Source organism: Sciurus vulgaris, assembly GCF_902686455.1.
Source record: "Sciurus vulgaris genome assembly, chromosome: 17".
Taxonomy (NCBI): Eukaryota; Metazoa; Chordata; class Mammalia; order Rodentia; family Sciuridae; genus Sciurus; species Sciurus vulgaris.
The window spans coordinates 3,527,645-3,554,150 of NC_136478.1; the positions used below are offsets into that span (position 1 = coordinate 3,527,645).

At 53.7% G+C, this 26,506-nt stretch overlaps 2 protein-coding genes across 7 annotated transcripts in view; one reads left to right on the forward strand and one right to left on the reverse strand.

Moving 5' to 3' along the window:
- Nucleotides 1–4,143, reverse strand: part of KIAA0513 — a 46,050-nt gene extending 41,907 nt beyond the window's left edge. For both annotated transcript variants that reach the window (XM_079117574.1, XM_079117573.1), the window contains exon 1: nucleotides 3,992–4,143. The gene's annotated coding sequence lies outside the window, so the exon portion shown is untranslated. The remainder of the gene's footprint in view (nucleotides 1–3,991) is intronic.
- A 345-nt stretch (nucleotides 4,144–4,488) lies between these two features.
- The window catches only part of ZDHHC7 (zDHHC palmitoyltransferase 7), a 33,557-nt gene continuing 11,539 nt past the window's right edge, over nucleotides 4,489–26,506 (forward strand). Inside the window, exons 1-3 of one of the 5 annotated variants that reach the window (XM_079117579.1) lie at nucleotides 4,489–5,522; nucleotides 24,973–25,058; nucleotides 26,322–26,434. The gene's annotated coding sequence lies outside the window, so the exon portion shown is untranslated. Of the gene's footprint in view, nucleotides 5,523–13,554; nucleotides 13,727–24,972; nucleotides 25,059–26,313; nucleotides 26,435–26,506 lie in introns of those variants that run through there. The other 4 variants (XM_079117578.1, XM_079117577.1, XM_079117580.1 and 1 more) reach the window with 4 other exon arrangements.

Consider the following 26,506-nt stretch of genomic DNA (forward strand, 5'->3'; position numbering starts at 1 on the left):
AAAAAGGCACGTGCAAGTCCCAGCCCTCGAACCTGTGAGGAATGTATTTGGAACCAGGGGCTCTCGGGTGTGACAGCGAATGAGGCTCTGGGGCAGGTGGCACCGTCCAGGAAGAGACCACGGCCCCAGGGGAGAGAGGGAGGACAGCAGCAGGGAAGACGTGGCCTGAGTGACGGGGCTGTGTGTGCAGATGCAACAGGGGTTGCTGGTGACCCCCAGAACCCAGAGAGGTGGTGGTCTCCCTCTGAGACCCCAGAAGGAACAGGTCGCCCACCCTTGATTTGGGACTTCTGGTCTCCAGAAACGGGAGAGGGTAAAGTTCCGCTGCTTGAAGCCACCCAGTTTGTGGCACTTTGTTATGGCTACAGAAGAGAAGGCAGAGGGCCACCTGGTTTCCCTACCAACTCACACCTTAGTTCTGGCCAGTGGCTGGCCGATATTCCACTGCCTCTACTAAGATAGAACCAATTACTGTCTACCGCCTTCCATCCTGAAAATGCCCGGCTTTACTCATTCCTTCAGGAAGTGTTCACTGAGCACCTTCTGTAAGCCAGGTGCAGTTTTGCATCTGCTACTGCACCAACAGGAGCAGCTGCTGCAGCAGCAAACGCAGAACAGATGTCAAAAGCATTCTCAGATCAACAAGGTCATTTCTGATACTGTTTTGAAGAAAATGAAACAATGCAATATAACAGAGTGAGTAGGCTAGGGACCAGAGGAAAAATGGACATTATTTGAATTTTTGGGGGAAGATCTTGCTGAGGATGTGCTACTGGAACAGACTTGAATGACAGGGAGGTGGCTATGGGCAAATCTGATAAGAGGGACAGCCAGTGCAAAGACCCTGTGGCAGAGTGGGCTAGGTATGCTAGAGCTCAAAAAGAAGGTGGGGGGTCGGGGATTTAGCTCAGTGGTAGAGTGTTTGCCTTGCATGCGCAAGGCCCTGAGTTCCGTCCTCGACCCTGAAAAAAAACAAAGTCTTAAAAAAAAAAAAAAAAAAAAAAAAAAAAGGAAAGAGAAGATGGGTCCTTTGTCAGTGAGAGTGGTACATGCTGACCTGGAAAAGCAGGTGAGGCCTGTATGGCCACCTGGCACATCATGGGGATAGGTGTGCACTCACCACAAGGGTACTGAGAAGCTGTAGGGGAGAGATGTAAAGGGGCAGGTGATGGAGTTCCAGAAGCCAAAAGCTTTCTGACTATAATGTCTGTCCTCTGGCTCTTGGGACCATGTCAATGACAGCCTCTAAGACCTTCCTGGCTTATCGCCCTGACATCAGCACGGGAGCAACCTGAGTAAATATACTTAAGTGCTTTGCTCTGTGTCCTTCACTACTGTCCGAAGAGGACATGGCATCCTAACCACAGAGCAGACGGAATCCCACGCTTTTCTGATGTGCCTCCAGGTGGCCTTGCTTTGAATGCTGTTCTGTACTGCTGACCTGCCAAGGCACAAAGCAGGCTACCTCCCCTGGAGTCCTTGTGCTGCCCGGTCTAGAAGATGGAATGAAAGCCACTCCTTCCCAACAAGAACAGCCGCGTCCTCACAGAAAAAAGAAAAAAAGAAAATAGAAGTGCCACCCTGGCCCAACAATGCCACGTATAAAACACTGCTTAAACAAACAGCCACCGGGCACTCCTCCACCGCAGCACTTGTCTTCCGGGAGGGGACAAGGACAACCATGAGGCAGGTGTCCCTGGAGAGGCCCTGCTCTTGCCCCACACATCTGAAGACACCCAGGCTATTTGGAAACCCGGGCACTTGAGCAAATCACACTTCCTGCTAGATTTCTCAAACACCATAAACAAATCTGAGTCGACAGTGCGGCCCCACTGGCCAGGCCGGGGGTGGATGGGCAGGTGCTCTGCCCAAGGTCTCTGGGAGAGATGGGGGTGCCTGGCCGGAGGCACATTCCCCCGGATCCCCCTGTATCCCTTGGTGGTGGGCTACTTCAGGGCCACCTCATCTAGCTTTGGAAGCTGGGTGGAACTCCAGCTGAGTGGCACTGGGCAAGTTGGTCTCAGCTCCTCACCCGTGGTGCTGAACGTCCCAGGCTCGTGCAGAGGGGAGCACGTGGGAGGGAGGGGCGGCCACCATGGCGGGGGCTTCACTCATCTCCGTGCGTGCTTCCCTGAGTTTCTAACACTACTTTTGATATTTCTTTTAACCCAATTGTTTTCCTTTTGTGAAAGGAGGCAGGGATGGAGGGAGAAAAAAAGGGGGTGGACACGTGGCATGAGTTGCCCACCCTGAACCTTTCCTTGAGACTGCCTAAAAGAAGCCCCTCGGCCACCTGGAGTCACCAAAAACTAACTCACCTTTGGAGAAACAAAGTCACGGTCATGAAGACAGCAGCACACCTATGCCTGGTGGAACGCTCTCGCAAATTCCAAGGTTAGTGATTTATCCCCATTGGCAGGTGGCTTCTTGTTGCCTTGAGCTGTGAGACTCTCAAATAACAAGGACCCGTCTTCACATTAATGCACACATACCACCAAAAGGCAATCAGGAGAAACCCATGACAGCAACGCAGAGGCTAGAGATAATCTGCCCATCACCAACCAATGACTCTCTGTGCGTGAGTCCTAAGCACCTTCATCTCTAATGGAAAAAGGAAACCTCGTGAGCCAACTTTCTCACTGAGCTGCTCTCAACAACCCATTGCCCTGTGCCTCAAAGGCATCAACAGTGCTATTTCTGAACAGAGTGGAAGCAGAACAACGGGCAGCAGGAAGGAGATGCTGAACAGCGGGCCCTTCACTCAGATGCAGATGGAAGGCACTTGTCTCACAAGGCACAGGCTGCGCCAAGCACTCTGGCCACCCCGCTCTGAGGGGTAGGGTGGAGGCTGCCCCAGTCAGAAGGATCTGAAGCACCAGCATCAGGTTGCGTGCTGGATCTTGGCCAGGCAGGCGGCCTGGGTCCTGACACTGGCAGCTTGCCTCTAACACTGACTTGCCATGGGACGGGTTCCGCGGCGGGTGCCTCCCCTGTGCCAGCTCAGAGGTGAGTTCCTGCTCAATCTGCAGGTTGGCACTCACCCCCGGCACTTAACTAGGGAGGAAGAAGAGCTGGCCTCTGCAAAGCCTCTTCCTCTTCCCCTTTTCATCTTCCCACATCCAGTCAACCTGCTACCTAGGGAAATGGGAAGCCAGTACAAGGGGTACCTACACCCAGTTCCAGGAGGACTAAGACCTGGAAACTGGCTCTAGTCCCTGAACCAGCTGTGCTAATGGAACTTCCAGAACTACATTTGCATTGGCTGGCCCCCCATAGGCCACTGTGCTCAGGGCCATCAGGAGCAGAGGGGATCCCTGCAAGGCTGACAGGGGCAGCAACTGGGTCAGGGACCCACCTCCAGCCAGGAGCAGCAGGCTACAACCTTCAAACCCACCACTCACACAAACTGGACCAATGGCCCTGCTCCAGGTCCCGTCCACCCCTTCCCAGCACGTCCTTCCAGGAGTCTGGGTTTCTTCTTTTCCTCGGAGTCTAAACCCCAGGTCCACCCTGAAGCCACGTAGCCGCAGCATCTGCTGACATCAGTCGAAAGGCAGCCCCTCTGGGCGGGAGCCGGCCGCTGTGCCCCGGGCTCCTGCCGCCCCTTCCCTAGTCCCCTGCCTCCCGCGGAGGCCAGGACCCGGCGGAGACCCGGCCCCGCGGCCCCGGCCCGCGAGGACCCACGCCCTTGTCACCGCGGACCCTTCCTCCACCTGCCCCCACCTGCTGTCCCGCGGAGACCCGCTCCTTGTCATCCCGCGAGCCTCGACCTGTCACCCCGCGGAGATACGCGCCCTCGTCGCCCGCGGAGACCCAAACCCTTGTCACCCGGGGACACCCGCGCCCTTGTCGCCCCGCGGAGCACCCGGTCCCGCCAATCCACGGCGCTGCCATCTGTCCCCTTGGCGGATCCCGTCCTGTGCCCGCAGCTCCCCCGACACTCCCAGGTCACCCCCTCGCGAGCCCCGCAGGCGACCCTCGTCCCTCTTACCGCGGCGGGCGGCCGGCAGGCAGGCAGAGGACCGGGCAGCGGGCGGGCGCCGTGCGGTCGGCGGCAGCGGCGACTGCGCGGCCCGCGAGCAGCCGGGTCCTTCCGAGGCTCCGCGGCGAGCTGTCAGTCAGCCGGCCCGCCCCGCCCGTCTGCGCAGGCGCGGAGCCCCGCCCCCGCCGCGGCGTCACGTGACCGCGGCGCTCTGGCGGTCCGGCTCCGGCCTCCGGGCCGCTGGGCGGAGGAGCAGCCCCACGAGGCCCGGGCGGCTCTGGCCCGGTCGCCTCCTGGCCCGGGGTCGCCCTTTTCCCCGCGCGGCGCCCCAGAGCCGGGGTCAGCTCCGAGCGGGGGCGCGAGGCGCGGGGGCCGAGGCCGGCCTGCGCCCCAGGAGGGCCAAGACGGGGATCCGAAGCTCTGGACCCTCCAAGGAGTAGAGTGAAGGAGAGGCCAGTGACGGAAGGCCTCCCGGGCAGCCGTGCAGCTCAGGCGGGGAGCGAGGAGACCTCACTAAGTGGGGACTCAGACTTGGCGCCCGCGCCCAGCAGAGTTGACCGGCTCTGCGGTGTCGGCGCGGGCGCCTAGAGTTGTCTGAAGACATTTCCGCTTCTTCGGGGGTCCCTCTTCTGAAACGATAGGCTCTGTCTGTAGGAGGGGCAGTGGTGTCCGAGATGGGGCTGCATGTGTTAGACCAAGGGGTTTTCCGAAGTCACGGGAGTCATGCAGAGGGACCTGGAGTTCTGCCACTCGAGAGCAAAGAGGACAGTGCAGAGATGATGCAGGCTCAGCCCATGCCCCAAGCTGAGCTGCTGGTCCTGGAAAGATGACCTGTCGAACTGTGGACTTGCTTGGGAAAGTTTAGGGGAACAACACGAAGGAAACATTGCGAACTGCGGTTCCACAGGGTTGGGGACCTTCAGCCCCCTGCTGTTTCTGGTTCCCTCCCCGCACCCCCACGGTTTGCTTGATGAGCTGGGCCATGGCCATTGGAAGGAAGCTGGATCTCAAGGTGTCCGAGCTTGGTGTGAACTCCCGAAAGGAAGGGTAGCCTTTTGTTCCCTCAGGTGGACACTGCAGAGAAGGGGGCACACCTTGGTCTTTGTAGGGCTCTGCCTGAATCTGGCAGAGTACAAGGACCTTGTGGAAATGGAGAGCTCCCGTGTGGTGGAGGGACCCTCCCTGAGTGAGCTGAGCACCACACACCGACTCCCACAGCCCTCGTCCGACCTGGGCAATACCAGCTGGAGAAGTGTGAGTTCCCTCAGGTTCAGATTCCATTTGGGGGGAACATGATTTCTCCTCAAAGGGCTCATGTGCAGCTCAGCCCCCTGTCACTTCATCAGGTCTGACCTTGCCAGAAAGCTGGACAGAGGCGTATGAATATGACCTTTTCAAAGAGGAGGAAGAGAGTTTGCAAACCAAAGACCAGAGAACTCAACATCAGTCCTGGGAAATAAATATTCATGACATATGAGTCGTGAGCACCTATCTGTGAGCTCTCTGAAGAGGAGGCACCAATGACGAAGACCACGTCGTGGTCAGTCAACCTTGTATCCTGCTGTGAAATGTCTGTATAAGGTGGATACTGTTTCTGGATCCAAAGGTGTAGTGTACCAACATTTTTTCAGTTATAAGTGACAAAAACTCCATTTGAGTTGGTTTTATTAGTAATTAACTTATGTATTTATTGTGATACAGGGGATTGAATCTGGGGTACTCTACCACTGAGCTACATCCTCAGCTCTTTTTATTGTTTGTGACAGGGTCTTGCTAAATTGCTCAGGCTGGCCTTGAACTTTTGACCCTCCTGCCTTAGCTTATAGGCACATGCCATCATGCACAACTTCAAGTTGGTTGTTGAACACAGAATGTGATGCTGGGCCTGGTGGCACAGGCCTGTCATCCCAGCAGCTTGAGGGGTGGAGAGGAGAATTGACAGTTCAAAGCTAACCTCAGCAACTTAGTAAGACCCTGCCTCAAAATAGAAAGGGCTGGTGATGTGGCTCATGGTTGAGCGCCCTGGGTTCCATCCCCAGGACTGGGAAAAAAAACAGCGAAACGCGAGACCTCCAGATGGAGGGTGCCTCCAAGAACACAGGTGCGGGAGGTGCAGCCGGGTGACCCGCTGGCAGCGCTCCCACCCAGCCACAAGCCGGCCCTTCTTTCTCCCTGGCTTTGGAAATGACCACCACAAACTTAATGGCTTACGAAACCACCAATGTATTATCTCGCGGCTCTGGGGGTCAGGCTCCAAAATCGACGGATCAGCAGGGTGTCCTGGCACGGCCCCTCCTGCTCTGGGTAGTTCCCCAGGCTTTCTCCTTTTGTCACAGGAGAAGATAGATGTCTCTAGAGAAGGGTCCGAGGAGTTCCCAGAGGAAGGGGGAGCAGGGTTCTTGGCATGCGTGATAGAAAAGAATTTCAGCACCAGCCTCACAAAGGCAGGGATGAGGCTTGTTTAGGAAGGCAGAGAGGCATTCCAGGGAGAATGTGGCTGTCCCGAGTGAGGAGCCTGACACTGGGTCTGACAGTTATAGAAGGGGCTGGGCTGGAGCTGAAGCCCGGCTGAGTGGCACAATATCATGCGTCCAGCGCTTGCGTCCTTCCCTCATCTTACAAGGGCAGGGGCGAGGTTTGCACTGCTCTGTGCATCTCAGTGGTGTGAGGGTTTCCCAGACTTCGAGCTTCCCTCTTCTTATCCTAGATCCCTTTCTCACTTTCTTGAGCTGATGATGTGGGAGCACAGGCTGGCTATCCCTAGGGCGTCTCTGGGCTTTCCTGGTGGGTCCCTCAGTGCAGTCAGGGAGCGCATTTTGGCAGCGATGCCATGCCCTCTGCTGGGGGTGTCTCCTTACCCAGTGGTGAAAGTGCTCATGCGCTCTCCCTTGCAGTTCCCAGGGAGTGCTCACCCCATGGTGTGGCCTGCAGTGACCGCAGTGCCGAGGCGGCTACAGAACACTGCCTGGGTCCAATGGCTCCTCCTCCACACCCACTCCTGGACCTTCCTGGTCACTCCTCGGGCCTTTGCAGCCTTTTCTCCACAGAGCCTGCAAGTGGGGTCAGATCCTCCAGTGGCTTCCCTCCAGAGGCCAGCGTCCAAGCCTCCGGCCTGCCTCACACCATTACCCCTGACCCCACACAGGACTTGCAGCAGCCCCTGTGCCTTCCCACCGTGGGCCTCCCCTGCCCCTTTGCCCGATCCCCTTTCTTCCACCACCAACACCCACAGGAATCCTAAAGGAAGCCTCGCAGGAGACCCCCGCAGGGCCAGGTTCCTGTGGCCACCATCTCAGCACCTGGCATCTTTTCCTCTGTAGGACCCTGCTGGTTTGTCATTCAATGTGAGCTTCAGACTGGACGGGGCGCGGGCAGGACCAGAGGGGCTGGTCATGGCCACTGAGCACACATCAGGGCTTGCTGCTGGGAGGGTTAGTGATGGGTGGGAAACTGACTTTGGGGGACCACGTCAAAGGCAAGGGAGGGGACTGGGTGCAGAGCTATGGCGGTGGCCCTAAGCGGGGCGTGGTGCAGTCCAGGAGGCAGAGCCGGGCAGGTGGCGCTAGGCTTACCTGCCCCTCAGCTGTCCCAGGCAGACACCTGGTTCACAGGGAGGCGAGGAGGAGGGCCTCAGGACAGCAGCTGAGGACAGCACACATGCGGACCTGAACCCGGCTCGACACCTGCCTGCTGGACCTCTGGGGCCTCCAGCCTCATTCCCTGCACGTTTTGGGGGCCTGGGGACAGCAGTGACCGGCACCAGCAACAGTCCCTTTTGGGAGGCTTGCACCCTGGGAGGAAGAGTGTGAGGTGAGTGTGTGCAAGACAGGGACGTGAGTGGAGGCGTGACGGGTGGGGAGCGAAGGGACAGGGAAGGTGTGGGAGGGAGGGAGGCAGACGCCCGAGTCCTGTCTTGCATTCAGTGACTGTCCACTCTCGGCCACCAGCACGCACCTCCCGGTGCAGGCCTAGCGCCCCAGCTGGCTCCACCCACAGGCCAGGTGAAGGGGCCAGAGCAGAGAATCCAGGAACCATCACATCGTGATGGTTCAGACCTCCTGGACCTGGCCCGGCGCGTGGGCTCTGGCCTTCCTATCTGGCTGCTGGCAAATCCACCACCACAAACTCAGCAGGAGAAAAACACCCAGCACCTTCTGGAACACACCTCTGATTTTCCGCTGCAGTCTTTGGTCCCCCTTCCAGCTCCTACCTGAAGTGCAGGACCAGAAGCCTGAGCCACAGCTGGGTGGTGCTCTACACACAGACACTTGTAGCCAGCAAGCACCCTGCTGGGGGCAGGAGAGCGGGGAGCCTGCCGCCCTGGGCGCCTGCCCTTCAGGCAGCGCTGCCTGTTTTGATGACTGGACCCTGTAGCGTGGGCTGTTTTGTGTCTCACACTGACCGGGACTTGTGTGTTGTCACATGCTCATTCTCACGGCTGCGGTTTTGTTGCAGTACTAGACCACAGTTTATCTGTTCTCTAGCTGATGGGCATTAGGTCAGGTCAAGTTTGGAGTGCTGTGAATAGCACCGTGTGAGCACCTCAAGCCCAAGTCTTCTGGTGAGCACAGGTGCGTGTGCTCAGGGTTAGCAGACAGGCCTGCACCATCCAAGGCAGGTAGCGCTCACCCGGTGCTGCGTCCATATGCAGCCAGCACCCGGCGGCCCCCCTTCTAGCCGTCTGTGGGCACACGGTTCTGATACGTAGCTGGTGGAGGTTTGAGTTGGCATTTCCTTGATGACTAAGGAAAGTACACACCGTATCATGTGCTTTTGTTCAACTGTCTTGCTGATCATTCTTATTTAATTATATTGTAGTGTATTTAAAAATGGGTTGGGCGGGGGTGTCACTGAGTGGCAGGGCACATGCATGCAAAAGGCCCCAAGTTCAATCCCTAGACCATGCCCCCTGCCAAAAAAAAAAGTCATGGTTAAAAAAATGAGCATTAGACTTATTTTTATATATTCCATTTATATTATATATACACATACATATATATATCACATATGTTCCTCAACTCCTTTTTAACACACTTTCAGATCATGAGCATCAGTTCTTCTTTTACAGCTGCACAAGCCATTCCCCTCTGCCAGCAGGCCACCAGAAGTGCTCAGGTGCAAACACATTTGTGCACACAAGGCCTCTCTGCAGGTAAATTCTTCAGTGAGGAACTGCTGGGTCAAAGGGCATGCACACTTAATTTTGGCGATTCCTGCTGCTAACTTGCTCTGCAAAGAACCGAATGAATTTATAACTGTACTAATTTGGTCTGCCTTCCCGATACAGGGTACAGCCAGCTTTTCTGCAGCCACATGCATGTTAGACAAGCGCCCTACCACTGAGCTATACCCATTTTAAATTTTTTAAAAGAATTTGGAGACACAGCCTCACTGAGTTGCCCAGGCTGGCTTCACATTGCATTCTCCTGCCTCGGCCTTGGGAGTGATTGCAGGCGTGTGCCTGTGTCCAGTGCAGCCGACCTTGATCTCTGCCTCTGACTGTACTCTGACTCTGTGCATCCCCTCCTGAGCCTCTGAGGGAGGGCGAGCTCTCTTCCCAGCCTGCAGAGCCTCTGCCTGCGGTATGAACAGGTAACCTGGAGCAGGGGCTCTCTGTCCTCCAGGCATCAGCAGCCCTAGGGGCTTCTTTGCCTCAGGTCCTCGGTGAAATCAGGGAGAGGCAACACCCTGCCGAGCTGTAATCTTAAAACAGGAAGACACCTTAGAAATCAAGTCTAATCTCCTATTTTAGAGGTTTTTAAAAAGCTGATGGTTTGAGGGGGGAAATAACTGGCAGAAAACACGTTATCAAGTCTGTTGAGAAACAGACAAAAATCCTTGGTAAGAGTTGACTGTTTCTGCCGCCTGGTGCTGTTCTTAGTGCGTGCCTGCGTGTGCACGCGGCAGTGCTGGGACGGAACCCAGGGTCTCCTGCACCCTAGGCAAGTGCTCTAGAACTGAGCTGCACAATACCACGCCAACCACCTTTTTTTCCTTAAAAATTTTTTTGGGGGACTGTGGATTGAACTTGGGGTGCTTAACCACTGAGCCACATCCCCAGCCTTTTTTATTTTTTTTATTTTTAGAGACAGGGTCTTGGTAAATTGCTGAGATTGGCTTTAAACTCACCAGCCCCTGCCTCAGCCTCCTAAGCCACTGGGATTACAGGTGTGTGCCACAGTGCCCAGCTTTCTCTCTAAACTTTGAGACAGGGCCTAAGCTGATGAGGCTGGCCTTGAATTTGTGTGGAGCCCTTTTCTTTTTTTGGTACTAGGGATTAAACCCAGGGACACTTTACCACAGAGCTACATCCCCAAGCACTCCCCCTTTTTTAATATTTGATTTAAACGACAGGGTCTTGAGTTGCTTAGGGCCTCACTAAGTTGCTGAAGCTGACTTTGAACTCATGATCCTCCTGAGCTGCTGGATTATAGGTTTGTGCCACTGTGTCAGGCTCCTAGGGCTGTCTTCAAGACCTGCCACAAGACGCTGCTGCTGAAAACCAGAGGCAGAATGTTTGCCCAAGATGAAACTGTTAACAAGGAACACCTAACAGACCCTCTAGCTGCATTTATTTAAACTGCACCAACTTACAACTCACTACTTTTGGAGTCACACACGGGCCGTGTAGTTAGTTCCCCACTGGCTTTGTTCCGTGGGTTATGATGACGATAGTTGCCTAGGTTTCTCCTTAGGGACTTGAAGGAGGCTTTTGTTGAAAACACTGACTCCTCACTTGGGCCAGCAGATGTCAGGTGGGCAACTGGAAACAGGATCTCTTCATATGAAGTCTGTCCCTTGCGGCCTTAGCTTTGGGGTAGTCCGCTGGGCCCTGCCTAAAGCCCTGCTGACCGTCTGCTGGAACAGGTCTGATTCCTTTGGCCCCACCCTCAGGGTTTTTCAGCAACTACAGTGGCCAAGCATCCCAAGGTAAGTTCCAGATCAGTCTAGGCCAGGAGGTTTGCATGGGTGGAAAACATGTGTGCTCACTGATTGATTTGTTTCTACTATGTCACCAAGTCAAAAGCTCCTGTCTATCTTGTTAATTTTCTTGTGATATTTTCTTCAGTGATTTTAAAGTTACAATAAAAAGTTATACTATTACATAAAAACAAAGGCAACTTAAGAAGCATGGGGACCGATAAGAGAATTGAGATTCCTAAATTTAACTGAAGAGCAGAGGAGGAAGGGGAGGTGGGACAGTAACCAACTAACAGCACCTAAATGTATGTGAAAACCTTAAATCTCATGAAGACCTCCATTCTGCTTACAACCCCAGCTAATCCAGAAGCAAGTCACTTCTCTGTAACGACTGCCCCTATCCCAGGGCTCACTTGCACTTTCCCACCCCTCTTATCTAGGCAATGTAGGTGTGATGTAGATAGTTTATGGTTTTCCTTCTCCAAATTGTCCTTATGGGAATACCCTGAGCCAAGTAGAGTGGCATGCACCCGCAGTCCCAGCTACCCAGAACAATGGCTCAAGCCCAGGAGTTTGAGCAACATGGCGAAAACGTGTCTTAAAAAAAAGAAGACAATTCTAACCGCTCTGGCTTTGCCGCTGGAAGCTGTGGGAACCTGTCCCTGGTCCTTTCCCTGGCTGGCATCCGTAAGAACTCAACAAAACCCTTCTATTTCATAGATCCTTTAAGTCCCAAGGGTCTGGTTTAACAGGACAGAGAATGATGGGTTAAGGATCTCTTCACTCTCCATTTTCTGATTTTGAAATGAGTCAAAAGGATTTTTAGAGCTGGGCGCAGTGGCACATGCCTGTAATCCCAGCTACTCAGGAGGCTTAGGCAGGGGAATCACCAAGTTCAAAACCAGTCTCATCAACTTATCAAGACCCTGACTCAAAATGAAAAGTAAAAATGGGCTGGGGATGTGTCTCAGTGGTTAAATGTCCTTAGGTTCAATCCCTGGTGCCAAAAAAAAAAATTATTGAGTGTTCAGGGGAGGGGAAAAAAATTCTTTCCCTTTATCCTTTTAAGTTTTGGGCTGGGGCACCATAACAAAGACAGATTAACAAGAGAAAATTAAACTGACATTTTCATGTACATCTCTATATGGGGGGAGAAACTCAACAAGACGACTTTGAATCTGGGTTTATCTAGCATTCTTAACAAAGAACATTACCTCTGTAGAGAGATGACCTAGAAAAGGGGGTTTTAGGCTTCCAAGGGCAGCAAACAGGGAAGTTTACCTATGGAAGGAAACTAACAGGAAGGACTGTCTGCAGATTCCCCTGGTGCCATCACTGGGCCATGAGTGTGGAGTCCCCGGAAAAAGACTCCCAGAAAAGAGGGAAAGCACAAAAAACTTTCCCTGCACTTACCTTTGTACAAATGACTTTATGAAAGTTTAGTCGACCCCTCCCCGCAGGGAAGAAGCCAGTTTTGCATATACTAATCAAGTTCATCTCAGCATTCCTGACTGCCTGTCTTCCTGCCTGCCTTCTGGATTCATCTGAACTAACTGCAGCATCTTGTATACTCCCTGAGTTAAATCTTTGAGATGGGTTCATTTCATATTTGTATGAGACATGACTTTATCTTTTTAGAAAAAGAGACGCTTTTGTTGGGCATGGTGGCACACACCTCCAATTACAGGGGTTCAAGAGGCTGAGGCAGGAGGATCTCAAGTTCCAGGCTGGCTTCCACAACTTAGTGAGGCCCTGATCAATCTAGCAAGACCTTGTCTCAAAATATAAGGGCTAGGGATGTGGTTCAGTGGTAGAGCGGCCCTTGGTTAAATCACCTGGTACAAAAAACAAAACAAACAAACAAAAAACAGCCCTTTGACCTTGCACTTTGCAATTATACCTCAATTACAGCGACTGCTTGCAGTCTTTGGTGCTATCCAAAGACAAGCATCCTCTCGGTTGATAAAGAACGAACTGGAGGGCTACTTCCTTATGGGGTCAAAGACACCAGCAGAGAGCAAGCCCAGAAAGGTGAGCTGAATGAAGAGCACCCTCTGAATATATGCATGTTTGGGATACGACCTCAAAACTTTAAAGCTGTAAGGCTGGAATTCTGATAAACGGATTTCATGCACCTTTCACTTTTAAAAGTCTGGCTGGAAGGAGCTTCTGGGAGCGAGGCGGTAAGACCGGAGCCCCTGGGCTGCCGCCACCGCCTTCATCCAGCCCACGACGCGCGGCGGGCACGCGCACCGCCGGCACGCGCTACCCGCCACCGGGCCGGCCGCACCGGGAACCGGGAGGCAGCGCTCGTCCGCACCCGGAAGCCCGGAGCCCCTGCGAGGGGCTTCGGCAGGGCGGGGTCGCTTCCGCTCGCGGTCCTCGGCCCCGCGCCGCACACGCCGCCCGGACGGCGCGGCTTGGACCCTGCGGCACCCGTAGCCAGTCCTTCTTCTCCGGAACTGGGTTCGAGGGGCCCTGGGCTCCAGCGAGGGGTCCTGGGACGCAGAGCCGCTTTCCTCGAGCAGCCGCCGGCCCCCAGAACCTGGCCGCAGAGGCCCGGAGCTCCGCCGCCACGCGAACCGCCCCGCGCCCCTTCCCGACGCCCGAGCGGCGCGGCCGGAAGTGCGCGTGCGGCGCGCTGACCCCGCGGGTTCACCTCCGGGTCGCGCCGCGCGCTCGCCTGCCGGGCTCGCGGCTCCCGCCACTGCTGGGCGGCCGCCCCCCTCCGACAGCCGGGCGTGAGCGCGGCCGCACCATGCGCCCCCGCCCCGGCCGCCGCAGCCGCCGCCGGCCGGGAGCAGCCGCAGCGCCCGGCCTCGGGTGAGTCTGCGGGCCGCGCGGGCTCCGGGCCCGGGTAGGCGCAGCCGGCGCCCCGACCTGGGCCGGGGCGGCGTCCGCGTGGAGCTCGCAGGTCGCGCCGCCGGCCCGCGCCCTCCCTCGCGGCGGCGGCCTTCCGGACTCCTGGCCCGCTTCCCCTCCTTCCCTCCTGCCCGCGCCGGTGGAAGGGCCGCCGGACAGCCGGCCAGTCTCCGAGCCGTCATTGCCCCGGAGCCAAGTCCCTTTTGGCCGCTGACTAGACGTATTTTATTAGCTCATGAACCACCAGTTTATTGTGGCAGTTAAGTCGGAGTAACTAGGGCTGGCGGGCCGCCTGCCCGGTGGCCGCCTGCTGCTGCCCAGGCCGCGCGTGTGCCCCGCGGGCTGCCGAGCGTGCGCTCCTGGACCCGCGCCCTGCTCTTCCCGCCGCCCCAGGGGTAGGTCCTTTCTGCGTTCGCAGCTGTGACTCACCCGGGGTCGCCTCCGAAAAAGCGGCCGCAGTGCCTGTGCTGGTAGAAGTCGGAACTTGGTTAGGTGGAAGTTCTCGGATGTTTGACAGAATGGAATGAACAGAAGCGTTAACTACATTTGATTTCTTGAACATTCTTGAAAATGGGAGGATCAGGGATATAGAAATTGTAAGAGTCGGGTACCTTCCGGAGTTAGACTGGTGGGTTCCCACGGAGAACTCGGCCTTCTGAAAAGGCGTTTTCCTGCAGGTTCACCCAGCAGCCGTTGGAGCCTCTGCTGCCAGAGCCTCGGAGCCTGCCTCATTTGTCAGATTAGTGATCTGGGACTTTATAGCCCTGCTAATCCGTGTATTGTAAAAACACATCCTCTTCAAGAACGGAAAGGTACCCAGGCGTGGTGGTTATCCAGAAGGCTGAGGCAGGAAGATCACAAGCCAGTCTGAGCAACTTAGCAAGGCCCTGTGTCAAGATAAAATGGGCTGGGGGTTTAGCTCAGTGATTGAGCGCCCCTGGGTTTCAATCCCCAAAAGGAAAAAGGAAAAATATTAGTGAGTGGCCCAAAGTAAGTGAGAAAGTAAAGGAACTTTACATAATCTTAATTTGGTCAAAATATGGACATAATTTTACATTTTTATTGAATCTGTTAGTTGCTGGCTTTGATTCCTGTGATATAACGTGCTTGGAAATGAGACTAGAAGTAATTTCACAGTTATTTGGGATGAATTGAAAGTCATTTTCCTGGTGACTCCAGAACTTTCCCCATCAGCAGTCCATGCTGAATGACTACATGAGATAATTTTCCTAAAGCAGTCTTTGGGATGTGTTTCCTAAAAATTGTCCTTTATTTACAGAAGTAATACATGTTGGTTTTGTGGTAAAAAGATTCAAACACTGGAGCAGACCCCAAAGTATAAAATCAAGCCTCTTCTCACTGGGAGTTCTCCTTCCCAGAGCTGATCTTCAGGCCAGGGCGGGTGTCAACACCTTGTCTTGTACCACTTCATTTGCAACCTCTGAGACAAACTGAGGTCAGCCGTGAGCACTATAGAGCTGCAGAGCTCTGAGGGAACAGTCCCGCTCCACACCAGACTTCAAACCAGCTGCAGATTGAAGTGAGGGGACCTGGGACTACCCTCATGGTCAGTCCTTTACTGGAAGACCTCACAGAGCTCACTGAAAGTACTGATCCTTGTTATGGTTTATTACAGAAAAAAGCTACTAATTTAAATCAACCCAGGAAGAAACACTTAGGGTGGAGCCCAGGGAAGTATCAAATGCCAAAGCTTCTGTTGTCCTCTTCCTGTTGGGGCAGAACACTCTTGACATCGATGAATGACAGTGTGCACGGAGTGTTGCCCCCAGAGCCCACCTGAGCATCCTCCAGTTGGGAGGCATGATTTAATGCCCTCCTGGTTGATCTCATTTCCAGGTAGACTGGTGCTGTGTGCCCCAAAACCCCACCCTAAATCACATTGTTAGTCCTTTCCATATGGCCAGACCCCACCCTGAGTCTTACTGTTAGCCTAGGAAAAAGGCCAGCCCTCTTTTTTGGTAAGGTTAGATTCTTTATTACATTGCATCCCTCCTTACCTGGACCCTTCCTACTTGGAAATGTATTTCTTTGCCATTGATCAATGACTTCTAGATGGAGAAGACAGACCACAGAGAGAGCGCTCTCAACTCATTTTCCTTCTATTTAAAATATTTCAAAAAAGCCAGGTGCAGTAGTGCACACCAGCTCTCAGGAGGCTGAGGCAGGAGGACTGCTTGAGTCCAGGAGTTTGAGGCCAGCCTAGCCGAACTTCTTTAAAAAAGAAAAGAAAATTAAAATGTTTCTGACTCTTTCCCTTGTGGCTTATGGTGCATCTGTGCCTTGGGCTGCCTGCTGTGGACTGAGAATTATCATTTTCTATCACTTGCCTCTGATCATTTTCTGCACTGACTTCTTCCTGCTATCCACAAACCTGTTCTTGTGCTTATTTTAGCCCTGTGTGCTGCTAAATCTATTCTTGAAAAATGGTCATTAGAATTCTGTTCCTTCTCTAATGAAGTTCAGACACCTTATGGGGCCAGGGCAGTTCCTTGTGTTGGTCAACACCTGATAGTTTTGAAAACATGTGGTCCTCCAGAGTCTTGTAACCAGTGGATGCTTTAAAAGGCTGGGAGAGTGAATGTGGATTCTGATTGTGCAAACTGCAGGAGCAAAAGCACAGAAATGTGACGTTTTGGTAAAGGGAACCAAAATGAGCATTGCATGGGGCCGGGGGATTAACCTGAATGGGTCTGGAGGTCCAGGTTGAGGAGAGCAGTGCTGGAAGGTTTGGGCTGGGGTGATTGGGGACCTGAGCTGCAGTTTGGAACTGTGACTCCTCCACAGCCTTGTCCAGGGTTGTTGAAACCTAGTGACCTGACGTTACGCAGGTGTGTAAGCCAGCGATGAGGGCTGCCTGAGCATGGAGAGGGTGATAAGGAAAGGACCAGACCCGTAAGCAAGAGTGTCCTCGGGCCTACAGAAGTGAGGTGGGAGGGGCTTGGGTGGAGGCTGCTGAGTAAGCCTGGGTTGCGCAGGAATGCTGTTAATCAAAGGCCAGCCCAGTGCCAGGCTGGTGTGGGGCTCAGTGGGGACAGTGAGGAGGGAGGTCAGTCAGTGAACGCAGACTCTCCAGACGAGCTTTTGCAGCCTCATGGAAACGTTTGAATTCTCAGAGTTCCACAGCTCCCGTTCCATTTGTTGGGAGGGGATCGCCCCTCTCGGGGGCAGTGTTTTGCAGTGGACGAAGTGGCTGAGTCTGCCTGCACTGGCTGCAGGTTTGAGCCAGCCACCAACCCATCCCTATGACTCAGTTTACTTCCTCATCCTGAACTAGTAGCCCCTGTCTCAGGTGTATGTCTGTGTGGTGTGTAAAACTCCTGGCACATGGCGGGTGTGCAGTGAGTGCCTGTCCCTTCACCTTCCGGTGACTTGCAAGTGAGAGCCAGATAACGTCATTAGCACGTCAGGGTTGCACGGTATTTTGAATCTGGGTGAACCTGATGTTACAGAAGGCCATTCCACATCACATCAGGGAGCCTTCCCTGATTGGGAACCTGGGGAAGAGGTTGAGAACCCTGCCTGATTCAGGCTAAGCTCTTCTTAGGACAAGATGCTTTCGGAGATTTGGAAGTTCAGGGTTCTTTTTATTCATGGATCTAGGATGTCTGAGGGTTTATTTACTGTGTTGGGCGTTGGGCGGTGGCTGCCGTGCAGGGCTGAAGCCTGGCACTCGTGAGTGCTTGCTGGAGGCCACCGCGCTGGCCTGCGCGCTGTGCTCTGGGTGAGGTGTGCCCGAGTCCCTGGACTAAGCAGACTTCCCTCCCAGGGTGGGGTGCTCTCTCTCCCCTGCTGCCTCCCCGCTAGCCCTTTATGGTTCTCTCCCACTCCATCTGCCCTTTGTACCCTCTTCCCCGTGGTCCACACTTGATCCTCTTCATGCTTCCTGGCCCGCTCACCTCATTTCCACCCTCTCTTACCCGCTCTGCTTCCCACTCACTCACCAGGTCGAGGAGCACCCCATGGAGGTGATGACGGAAGAGGACTCTAGTGGAGGAGGGTGACGGCAGGGAGGCCCCAGGCGGGGATGAGGCAGGGCTGTGGGCTGCGGGAGGCCTCTTACAGGCAGCCTGGCTGGGCCCCGGGCTGGGGAGTGACCCATCTGATCCCTGTGGGGCCTGCACTGGTGGGTGAGTAGAGGCAGTGAGTGTAGAGGGCGGGGGGGTGATCTGAGGGGCCCTGCTCTGACCCTCCTGGGTTCAGCTGCTGAGTAGCAGTTAGATAGACCCCGTGGCACACGACCAGTCTGGGAACTTTCTAGGTTCACTTTTATTTTTTTAGCTGTGTGGGACCGAGGTCCCAGGCTGGGTGTGCCCCCATTAGAGGTCTGCGGAGAAGTCAGGGAGGAGGCTGAGGTGTGGCTGGTGAGAGCAACCCGGCCGCACCCCGAACGAGCCTGGCTTCCCCTCCTGCTCCCTGTGGTCTCTCAATTTGCCGTATTTGTGATCTGCCGTGTACATGTACTGTTTTAGAGAGACTAAATGTTTTAATGTAAAAGACCTTTCTAGAAAGGTCAAACAAGGTTACCATTTGCCGTATCAATCGTGTGCTAGTGTATTGTTGACACTTGGCTTTACCCAGGTTAATGTTGTCTGTGTGTGTGTTTCTTGAAGTTGAATAGTTTGCTTTTTAGATTTGGAGGAGAAAGCACGGTTCTGTGAGGCGTGCCCGACGGGCAGGATTCGAAGGGCGGCTCAGTGTGTCATGCTTGCAGGTTGATGGAGAGGACATCTAAGAGCACAACTGAGTAGATGTGCTATGCAGGGTCAGCCCAGTGCTGTGCTCCTTTTCCAGGTTGGTCAGGGGTTGGCACCTCTGTAGTGCCCCACCCTGGCGTAGGCACTCGATCCAGGCTGCTGGCCTGCCCAGGCAGAGTGCTTGACCTTCTCCCATCATCTCCCCTTCCTGAGGCCACATGCAAGATTTTTGTTCTGCCAGATGTGGTGGCGTACGCCTGTAATCCCAGCGGCTCTGGAAACTGAGGCAGGAGGATCACAAGTTCCAAGCCAACCTCAACAACTAGGGAGGCGCCAAGCAACTTAGCAAGACCCTGTCTCAAAATAAAAAGTAGAAACGGGCTGGGGAATGTGACTCAGTGGTTAAGCACCCCTGGGTTCAGTCCCTGGAAACAAAACAAAAAGAAGATTTTGTTGTTCTTCTGATGGGCCCTGCTCCCAGCTCTGAGGAGACCCCCTGGCCTCCTGAGGAGTTTTGTGAAATTTGTAGTCTGTGTTGCAAGTTCATAATGGCCCGTGTCTACCGTCAGGTGTCATGCCGAGCAGTGACGCTGCTTTGAGAGCATCCCCTGCTCCTTACCCGCCTTTAGCCCTTGGCACTCACGGGCTGTTCACCGCCCATGCAGGGTGCTGCAAGGTCAGGATCCTCCAGCATACAGCCTTGACTCCTCTCTCCAGCGTGCTTCCACGTTCATCCCTGCCGTGTGGCAGCAGCATGTTTCTTCCTGTTGCTGAGGCCTGTGGGCAGAACCAGTGTCCCTCCCACCTTTTGGAGCGTACCTCTGTTGCTGCCACTCTTCAGCTGTGTGAATCGAGCTGCTGCGCGGCCTGCGCTCTGGAGCAGGTTTTGTGAGCGCTGTTTGAAGTTCGGGTGTGGCCTTCCTGCGTGTGCTTTGCAAGCCTCCCAGCCTGTGGCTCTGCCTTTCCATCCTTGGAACAGTTTCCTCTCTTTCATATTTCTTCCTTTTGTTCTCTGTGGCTTTGTCCCTGCATCTACAGACGTGGACCTTGATTCTTTAAAAACAGAAACTTGGCCGTATTGCTCATGTGGCTACAAGAAAAGTTCAAAACACGAAGTTAGAAAAAAGAAACAGGAGCCCACGCGGCAGCCTCCTCACTGGTGCTCTGGTCTCCTGGTTCATCGGATTAATGGGCATCTCACCTCTTTGCGGCTTGCTGAGGCTTTTAGGCAGTGTGGACTGTCGCAGCAGGCTGCACCGTGGTGCTCTTGGATGGAACACGGGGACCTGTGCTGGAGACTGACACCTCATGGCCAGCCCTTCCAGGGCCCCGAGGGCGCTCACCTGTAAAGTGGGATCTGCCGGCTCTTGCGCTCTACTGCAGTGCTGGGAAAAGGTCCTGATGACCCAGTTGGTCTCGTCTGCTGCTTCATTTGCGGTGGTGACTGCTCTGGCCCTGCTTCCCTCCTGCTCCCACGCTTGCCCTGCCCGCCCTGCTCTGCCCTGCCCAGCCTCCTTCCTTGAATGCCCTGTCTCCAGAGTCCCCGCATGGCACCTCTGCAGTCTCGGGTCTGTGGCTGAGCTCATCTGTTCTCACTGTGCCTGACACCTCTGCCGGGGGCTCTCATTCTAGGTCACAGCTTTCCACGGCCCCTTGGATCCAGTGTGCTCTGATCTTCACGTTCTTCCTGAGTCTGGCTCCCAAGTTCAGAGAGTCAGTGATACTTTTCCATCCTGCTGGCCACCATACAACTGTGTGTCTTTTCTGTGACTGTCCCTGTCTCCTCAGGCCCTGCCGCCATCCTCCTGCTCTCCCCCTCCTGCGGTCATCGTCCTCTTGCCAGCCTCTGCTCACTTTGTTGACAGTGATCTTTTTAAAACATCTGTTTTCTTACCTGAGTTCAGGTGCCTCCTGTGCCCACAGAATAAAGCCCCAACTCCAGGCTTCTGCACATGGTACTCAGAGGACTGGTTGAGGACCCGTCCTGTCCTCTTGTCACATCTCCCTCCTCCACGCTGTGACCCTCTCCCCTGCCTGCCTTGAACTCTCCCTTCTCTCCCGGGTCCTGCCTTGCTTGTCTGCAGGCTGCCCATGCTGTCCTCCTGGTTGGCAGTTCTCTGGTTCCTCCAGACTGAGCTCTGTTGTCTCTCTCTCACACTGTGCTCCTGGTTTGGGAGTGTTATTTGCAAGGCTCACTCCCACCTTGCTGGTTCTAGAGCCCCTGCGCCAAAGCTGGAATGCAGTTGCATGTCCCTGGGGCCTTGTGTAGAGTCTGGTACCCCCATCCGTCAAGTTCGACTAAACATCTCTCTCCTGGTAGGGTTTGGGTGCCTCCAAGCCCTATACTTGTATGCCTGCGACAGAGATTTGCTTCTTTCTGTTTTTCTGAGGTTGTTGGTGATTGTGAACAACGAAGCAATGAGGAGCCTAGATAACTTTTTTTTTTTTTTTGGTACCAGGGATTGTACCTGGGGCGCTTAACCATTGGGCTGCATCCCCAGCCCTTTTTTACTTTTTGAGACAGCCTTGCTAAGTTGCTGAGGCTGGCTTTGAACTTGTGATCCTCCTGCCTCAGTCTTCTGAGCCACTGGGATTATGGGCATGTGCCACTTTGACCCAGTTTAAAAGGCAGTGCTGAAGTAATCATACCTTGATACTTTTTTATTGTAACTGAACGCCAGAATAGTCACATCTCTTTTGTTCACTTATGTCTTGTGAACTTTGCTTATGGCCACGAGGAGAAGAGGAAGAGCTTCAGAAACTTGCTTGAATTTGCCGCTGGCCATGCATCTGCGACGGGCCCTGTCTGTGTAGGAAGGAAACAGAGCAGTAGGCTGTGGCTTCTGCGCCTTCCAGCCTGCCCTGGGGACCCGTACTGGGAGTTTGACTGTCCTTATTGAGACACGATTGACACATGCTGGCATGTGTCACACGTGTAATTCTGGGTTTTGTTTTAAACAACTGAGTGAATTTCGTCTGATGGGCGCTGGTACCTGTGTGACCCCCTTCCCTGCCCATGCACAGGGTCTCCACACAGCCATGTCGTCAGCTGAGAAGCCACCTTGGGGCTCTCCTTGCTCCTTTCCCCTGGTGGGATTTCTTTCAAAGTCAGTCTGTCATACAGTGGAGTCACACTTGGTGTTTTTGGGATTGTCCATGCTGTTGCTGGCCTTGGTCATTCCCTTTCGTTGTGCAGAAGCATGCCTTTCTTCGTATGACGTGTCACTTGATTGTCTCCTCTTGACGGCCCTTTGGATTTTTCTGGTTAGCTTTTGTGATAGCTGCAGCAGCTTCATACAAGTTTTTGTATTCAGATTCTGCTTATTTTCCTTGAGCAAATGCTGAGACATGGACCCGCTGAGTCATAGGGTGGTGTTTGTTTAACTTAGAAAGCATCAGACCCCTTTCCCAATGATGGGTGTGTTGGTTGCTTTCTCCAATTTATAAAAATAATTAGAGATTTGGTCTCATTGAAGGAATCCTGCTATATCTGATGCCTGCTTTGGCACGTCAGCATTTTTAAGCCAGCTTCTGATTTTAAAATGTTGCTAAGATAAGCTCATTGGAAAACATTTCAAGATTTCATCGAACATTTAAAGTTGTTGGCTATTACATAGATACTTGAATAAAGTCACTAGAAGTATTTTATTTTGATACTGGGGATTTAATGCAGGGGTTCTCTACCACTGAGTCACATCCTCAGCCCTTTTTATTTTTCTTATTTTGAGACAGGACCTCACTAAGTTGCTGAGGCCAGCCTTGAATTTGTGATCAAGTTCTTGCCTCAGCCTCCTGAGTTGGTAGGATTACAGACATGCCCACTATGCCTGGCTAAGTACTGTATTTTAAAAGTCACCACTTTGATTTTAAGCAACTTGAAATTCCTGGCCCCATTGGTTGTTAAAAGACTCAGAAGGGCTGGGCAGGGTGGTGCACACCTGTAATCCCAGCTTCTCAGGAAACTGAAGCAGGGGGCTTGCAAGTTCAAGGTCATCCTGAGCAACTTAGTGAGACCCTGTCTCAAAACAAAAAGGGCGGGGCTGGGGAGATAGCTGTCGGTAGAGTGCTTGCCTTATAAGCACAAGGCCCTGGGTTCGATCCTCAGCACCCAAAAAAACCAAAACCAAAACAAAACAAAAAGGGCTGGGGATATACTTAGCTCAGTGATAAAACACTGCTGGGTTCAATCTCCAGTACCAGAAACAAAACAGACAAAAACCCCAAAGAACTCAGAGAGACTCAGAGCTGGAAGGATGTCAGGGAACCCATAGACATGTGGTGTTTGCTAAAGGCTTGGGGCAGAGACTGGTGAGTGCAGAGGAGGGCAGACTCCTGAGGAGTCTTGCAGTGCGTGGGGTGGGAACAAGCCACCAGCAACAGAATCTGGCCCTGGTGGCCTGGCAGACTGAGGCAGGAAACATGCACAGTGTCCAGGGTGTTGGGAGCCACTGTGAACATTTGACAGCAGAAGCTATGGGCACTTGACTCTGTTTGCCCCACCAGATCCCTGACCTCTCCTCCACTCAAGCCTCCTGTCAGCTGCTCACAGCACCTGGTTCCACCACAGGCAGCAACTTAAGACTCACTTGGGCAGAGCCACACTGGCTTGGAGGGATTGAGGCACACACAGTGGACAGACTGCTGGCCCTCGGAGCCAGTGTCCGTCTCTGGAAGGGCTGCTGTATGTGACTTTTCACTACTGAGGTGCCTTGGCTGAACCTGCTGTTTGGAAGTGGACTTCCTGGGTTTTCCTCTATTTTAGAATTATTCTTTGTGTATTGGATGCATAAAACTGGTGCACATTTCACTATATGGTGCTCTTGTGGCAGATGCTGGTGTCTCCGGGACAGTCGCCCTCCTGCCTTCCTGTGGTGCTCTATTTTATGTTCCTTCCTGGGCGTTCCCTTCTCCCAGTCCTGTTTTTAAGTTTTTAACTTTATCATCATGTATTTTTCAGTAACCAGGAAGTTCCCAGTGTTCCTCTTTTTGTTTGGCAGACAGTCTGCCCAGTGTGGGAGGTGAAGCCTGGCCGTGCTGTTTGACTCTTCTCCCTGCCCTGGGCCTGCGTGGAATTCCTTTTCTCTATTTCTTTTTGGTTTCTTTCTCTCTTTAGTAGTCACTTGGTTTTATTTTGCACCAGGTGGGGGCACGCAGCAGTCTTCCTGAGTAGAGGTGAATAGAGGTCCAGCTTCAGTGTTGATGGCCACGCGTCTGAGGCGAGTGTCTGTCCAGTACCTTGTTCTGTGGTCCAGATGCACGTTAGCTTGGACAGAGGCGTTCAGGAAGCACAGCTGGTGAAGAGGGCCGTGAGGACACAGCACAGCACAGGAGGTCAGGGCCCTACCCTTTCCTTATGCACTGTCGGGGTCCAGCCCCATTCTTTGCCTGCTGTGTTGCCCAGGATTTGGAGACCCCTTTGCTTCCTGCTTTCAGCTCACCTTCTGGATCCCTCCAGGAACTTTCCCTTTAAGGTTCTGCGTCTGGAACATCATCATCTCTGCACTGTGGCTTGCAGGTTATTCTGTAGCAACTTGCTTTTTCCTCTTTAGCTCTGTGCCATCTTCGCTGTCAGACTTGCTGCCTGAGGACCTGGCAGAAGCAGGTTCCCTGGGTGGCTCTGCTCCTGCAGTGGGAGCCTGTGGCTGCCGCTCCTGACTGTGGCTCTTTGAGACCCGTGTGCTAGCCAGGCTCTTTGTCCTTAGGATGGAGCTGTGTGAAGCTCTGGGAACCTCTCTGTCTGTGGATAGGGTGACCTGGCAGCCTCCTCCTAAGGAAGTGTGGTGGTGGACCCTGCATCTTGTTGCACCCCTGCTCTTGATCCAGCTCTGTGCTTCTAAGAGGATCCCTGCACCTTCCAATTGCCAGGGTTCTGTGAGCCCCACAGGGCAAGCCCTGTGCACCTCCCTGAGCAGGTTCCCTTCACTGGGTTCTGGAGCTTCCTTTGCCTGCCTTGCGCCATGCCCTGCGGCTATAGTCTGCTTACCCACCAACTCTCGGCCTCCCTCTCCCTCTTCCTGGAACCCCTGTGCCGTGGCTAGTGAAGCAGTGTGCTGAGGGTGAAATAAAGGAAAGCCAGGTTGGACCTGGGTTATCCCTAGGATCTTTCCTAGGAGATTTTGGCTCACGGATTTGTATGTAATACTGGGGCTGCAAAAGCCGGAGGAAAAATAGAGTTGAAGTACAGTGCACTCTGGCGTGGTGGCATGTGGCTGAGGCCAGAGGACACGTCCCAACGTTCAAGAAGATCTGAGGCTTCTTTGACTCCATCCCCCCAAAAAAGTACAACAGAATGAACAGTTTCCAGATGGTCATCGTTCATTGGTAATCAAAACTTAGAAGAGCACTGATTTCCTAGTTAAGGTTGACAGAACTTCATGGGTAAAATGTTAGGTGGCTGGTAGAGGCTCCAGAAATTGATCTTGTCTGAAGAAATGTCACACATTTTCCTGTCATAAAATAAATAATTTCTAATCTAACTTTATTGTCTTTTAGATCCTATCACATAGGACAGCATGCACCTTAAGATCCTGAAGAAAAGGCACAAAGTGTCCAAGTGATGTTTAGAAATAATCCGTGAGGTAAGCTGGTGACTCTAGATCTCCCCCAGCAGCTGGCCGGTGTGAGTGGTGTGCACAGGAGCAGTCCAGGCTGAAGGCAGCAGGTGGCCCTCGCACCTGTGGGCTTTGTGCCCGCCACTGGCCCTAAAGGGGGAGAGTTCTGTGTTGGGTTGGGTGTGGCCAGTGTTAAGACGGGGGACACTCAGATGTTAAGTGGAATGGTGGGTTTTAAGTGCAGCGGTGCCCCGAATAATGCACATGTGTGGTGTTGCTTTTCGTGTCCTGGGAACAGCTTTATGTGGCCCCAGGCAGAGGTCTAGGAGTGTGGGCAGAATCCCCCTGGCTGGGAAGGTGGTGGTGCCGCAGCCGCTGTCGTACCCGTCTGTTCAGGGCTCTCCAGAGTGACCGCAGGGTGATGCTGGGGCCTGGGGTGTCGCCCCACAGTGGAGCACCTGCCAGCCAGCACCCGAGAACAGCAGTGAGACTGGCGACTTTGGCACTTGCATAGTGGTGGATGCACCTGGCTCTGGTGTGCACACACTCTTGGCTCTGCACCTCAAGGTCCTGTGCCGCTCTGTGGTCCCAGACGTGGTGTCAGCTCCGCTAGAGGAGCCGCCTTGGCTCCCTTCCCACTGCGCTGAAGGAGTGCACGTGGTGGCTCAGCGCATGCCAGCCCTCTTTCTACCCAGAGCAGAGACCTTGCTATCTGAAAATCAAGTGCTTTTTGGACCTCATAATCTTCTTATCGACGTCCAGTGGATGTTATAGACTTGACACTTCAAAGTCAAATTCCAGCCGGGCACAGTGGCCACGCCTGTAGTCCCAGTGGCTCTGGAGACTAAGGCAGAAGGATCACAAGTTCAAGGCCAGCCTAAGCAACTTAGTGAGGCCCTGGCTCAAAAAAATAAGGACTGGGAATGTGGCTCAGTGGTAAAGGTCCCCTGGCTTCAATTCCTGTGCCAAAAAATATGACTCAAACATCACACATCACCGCCCTGATGTGCTCTCTAGAAGTCTCCTGCCATTGCCAGCACACAGTGTCTTTGTGGGTCCATTTCTTACACGGATGCCCCTGCTGTCCAGGCCTCCAGCAGGGCAGCTGTCACAGGTTGCATCCCATGCTGTGGTGGTTCTCACAGGGCCTTGCGGGGAAGCCCAGGTGTTAGTTGGCGCACTTTTAAAAGGCTCACAGGGTCCCGCTCTCTGACAGAAGTATCGCTTGTGGGCTTACTGCCAGCCAGCAAGCCCCTTTCCCACCAGATGTGTTCTCCTTGAGGGATCCAGAAAGCACAACAGCTCTGGTCAGATGAATGTTTCAGCTTGAGGCCTTGGTGTGCCTGGACCCAGGGCTACAATTCATTCAGAAGCCTACATGGAGATCTCAGGAGACTGTTAAGGTCAGAGAGAGAGGGTCCCTTTCCTTTTGTCACATCTTAAAGCAGACTTGCCCTTGTGGCAAGCCAGTACCC